Consider the following 4252-nt stretch of genomic DNA (forward strand, 5'->3'; position numbering starts at 1 on the left):
GTAGAGAGCAGGAGGGAAGGCTTCCATGTTTGTCTTTGTGACTTCCACATCTGACAAGGAGATATTCTTACAGGCTGAAATGAGTCTCAACCTAGGGCCTCAAATCTGCTCTTTTTGGTTGCTATCATCATCAGTGTTTGCTAAGCAAATTGCACTGCCAATAACACTTATGTAACTCACTATTTCCTCTGGTGTTTCCTGAGAATTATAGGTAGGGATCTACTTAAAACCTCCCACCGCTGACTGGCCAAGGAGCCCCAGCAAACCTGCTGCTTGCTGCTGATCGGCTGGCAAGCAAAAACTGTGGCCTATTTAAAGCCTTGGTTTTTGCCTCCTGGCCGATCAGCAAGCGGCAAGCAACCGAGGCCGCTGGGGTCCCTCTGTCAATCAGCAGCAGGCAAGGTGTGCAGTGAAAAGAGCAAACTTAAAGGAAATGTTGCACAGCACACTTCTGGCCCAATTTAGGTAGATCCCTAATTATAGGCAGAATTTGACCCTGCAGTTGAAATTAGGTGATAATGCATGAATCAGAAGAGAAATTGGCTCATTCTCCCATAGCTGTATCTACTCTGCATTGCCAACTGTTGTAAAAAATAGGCACATTTTTTTAGGTGATTAAAAAATCATGATCTGACAGGGAAGGGAGTCCAACATGTGTGGTCACTCCTTAAGGACATGATGCTAAAAGCACAAGGGAAGTCCATTCCAGCCCATAGGAAAGGTAGTAAAAGGTCTGGGAGACCCCCTTGACTCCATAGGGAGCTCATGGACCTCCTGAATTTTAAAAGAGAAGCCCACAAGGGTTGGAAGATGGGAAATACCTCTAAAGAGGTTTCTGCATCACTAGCATGCACCTGTAGGGAGTGGACCAGAAAAGCCAAGGTCAAAACCGAGCTAACCTGGCTAAGGGGAATCAAGGATAATAAAAAGTCCTTCTTCAGATATGTGGGAAGTTGGAAGAGAAATAAAGGTAACATTGGACCCCTACTGAATCCAATGAGGCAGCTGATATCCGACACCCAGGAAAAAGCTAATCTCCTTAATGATTACTTTGTGTCAGTTTTTCACCATCCCTGCCTGACAGGACACGGGATTACGAGGGTACAGGTGACCACGCACCCAAATTTTGCCAAGACCTTGTGAGGGAAACACCTTGAGAGGCTGGACATCCACAAGTCAGCAGGCCCTGATGAAATGCACCCAAGAGTGCTAAAAGAGTTGGCTGACATCATAGCGTGACCAATGGCAAGGATATTTGAGAACTCGTGGCACTCAAGGGATGTTCCTAAAGATTGGAAGAGGGCCAATGTGGTGCCTATCTTCAAAAAAGAAAGGAAGGAATATCTGGGGAACTCCAGGCCAGTCAGTTTGCTCAATCCCTGGAAAGATCGTGGAAAAATTATTAAAGAATCCATCAACAACAGGCTAACAGAAGGCATCATTCTGAGAGACAGCCAACACGGCTTCGTTACAGGTAGGTTATGCCTGACCAACCTCATCTCCTTGCCTGAACAACCTCATCTCCTTCTATGACCAGGTGACACATCACCTGGACAGGGGAGGAGAGGCTGATGTCATTTGCTTGGATTTCAAAAAAGCATTTTATTTGGTCTCCCATTATGCTCTCATGACAAAATTGGGCAACTGCAGCCTCAACAACCTTACAGTCCAAGGGCTGGGGAACTGGTTATGGTGGTTGGACCCAGAGAGTGATAGTCGATGGAACCAAATCAACATGGTGCATAGGGACCAGCGGCATCCCTCAGGGTTCAGTACTCTTGCTTGGATTTCAAAAAAGCATTTTATTTGGTCTCCCATTATGCTCTCATGACAAAATTGGGCAACTGCAGCCTCAACAACCTTACAGTCCAAGGGCTGGGGAACTGGTTATGGTGGTTGGACCCAGAGAGTGATAGTCGATGGAACCAAATCAACATGGTGCATAGGGACCAGCGGCATCCCTCAGGGTTCAGTACTCTTTAACATATTCATTAACAAGCTGGATTCGGGTGTCAGAAGCAGATTGGCTAAATTTGCAGACGACACCAAATTATAGGGATGCGCGGTCACACTAGAGGATAGGATGGGGATTCAGGCCAACTTGGACAGGCTCGCAAAGTGGGCGGGTCAGAACCTGATGACTTTCAACATAGAGAAACACAAGGTGCTCCACCTCGAGAGAAAGAACCCACATCATACCTATAGGCTTGACAGCGTTACACTCACTAGCACTACAATCGAAAAAGACTTGGGGGTCATGACTGACCACAAGATGAATATGAGCCACCAATGCAATGCTGCAGCTGGCAAAGTAAATAAAACCCTGGCTTGTATCTACTGATGCATCTCAAGCAAGGCCCAAGATGTTATCCTCCCACTATGTTTGGCCTTCGTGTGGTCACAGCTGGAGTACTGCATCAGGTTATGGGCTCCACACACAAGAAAGTGTGTGGAGAAGCTTGAAAGAGTCCAGAGGAGAGTCACATGCATGATCAGACGTCAAGAAACCAGGCTTTAGGAAGAAAAACTGAGAGGCATGGGACTCTTCAGCCTGGAAAAGTCTCAGGGGAGACCTGGTAGCAGCCTACAAGTACATCAGGGGTGTGCATCAGGACCTGGGAGAACATCTGTTCACCAGGGTACCCCAAGGGAAGACGAGGTCCGACAGTCACAAATTGCTGGAAGACTTTTAGACTGGACATAAGGAAAAACTTCTTTACCGTCTGATTATCCAGAGTCTGGAACAGACTCCCCCCAGACATGGTACAAGCACCTATTCTGGACATGTTCAAGAAGTGTTTGTATGATTATTTTGCAGGGGTCATCTGACCCCAGCTGATTTCCTGCCCTTTGGTCTTCCTACCCAATGATCTTACAAAGTCCCTTCTAGCCCTAATGTCTCAAATCTATGAAAGCTGGCAGCTATAACTTGTAATATATACACTGGGGAAGCCTGACCTGGGGAGAAGATCATAAGGCCTATTTACCACTGAGGTGCTTTTTTTTTTTTTACAATTATGGTTAGTCACTGTAGAAAAGGACTTTTTAAAGGACTCTTAAAAGTTGTCACTTATGTCTAGTTTTTTTATCTTCCTTGAAATGAATTTGGATCAAAAAATAACATTCCCCAAATACAGATATTCAACTGAGACACTCATTCTCAATGTTTAAAACAGATTTTCAAATCACAGAACACACATCTTATGATACCAGCTGTTTGCACTGGACATAACATGATTTTAGCTCCTTTAAGTGTGATTATTACTGCTTTATTTCCTGTCTTTAGGAACAGCAGGCTAAAGGTCCATGCAACTTTATTAACCAGATAGCACCTTCATAGTATCAAAAAGAAAGTCATTATTTTATTGTGATCATAGTCAAGTCAGTACAGGAAAAAACTGCATACGTTGTTTAAGTAAAAATAGATAAGTAAAACTCATATTATACAGTAAGAAAATGTAGCTGGATGGAAATGGGTTTTTTTTCCTTTTAGAGGAAAAAACTATTACATATAGTATAGTTTGATAACCTACATCTATATGTATACACAAAACCAGGACTCTTAAACCATATACTTCCTCTTCCTATGTGGAACAAAACTCAGACCATGCACAGGCCCCTAATTCTGAATCCAGGGTTGGGGGAAATGTGTCTTGTTCCTTTTCCTTCACAGAACTGCTAGTATTCATACTATGTGAACAAGTCAGCAAGTCCTACGTAGTAAAAATAGTGTGTGATTTGGATAAAGTGCAAGGAAGCATGGGATAAATATGCTCTATATAGCATAATTCATCCCAGGAAATAGCATAACCAATAGCTCACAAGCAACAGGACAACCTCTGTTCTCAGTAGCAGTAACTATTATCATGGGGTCTGTAGCCTTCATCAAGAAACTTAACCACTGCATGTCATCGAACATGGCAGATGTACTGCTAATGCTTAGTTAAAGCGAGTAAAGGGTGTAGTGATTATCTTTGTTACACTTGTGTGGCCAAGATCCAGGGGGCTAGTGAACATGCCTGTACATCACAAGATCTTAGTCATTTGGTAACTCTGCCCCAACCAGGAGGGAAGGATGTAGCATCTGGAAAAAAATGTAATTGATCTTGTCAGGTAAGAGCTCCCCTTTACAAGGGAAGGGGAGAGCATAGTTCTAAATGTTTATGTACTATTAATAAAAAAAGACAAAATAACTTGGAATCTGTTTAAACACTTCAATAAGTTTCTTTCTGATCCTAGCTGTATTTCCCTA

This window comes from Alligator sinensis, unplaced genomic scaffold, assembly GCF_000455745.1.
Source record: "Alligator sinensis unplaced genomic scaffold, ASM45574v1 scaffold439_1, whole genome shotgun sequence".
In the NCBI taxonomy this organism is placed as follows: Eukaryota; Metazoa; Chordata; order Crocodylia; family Alligatoridae; genus Alligator; species Alligator sinensis.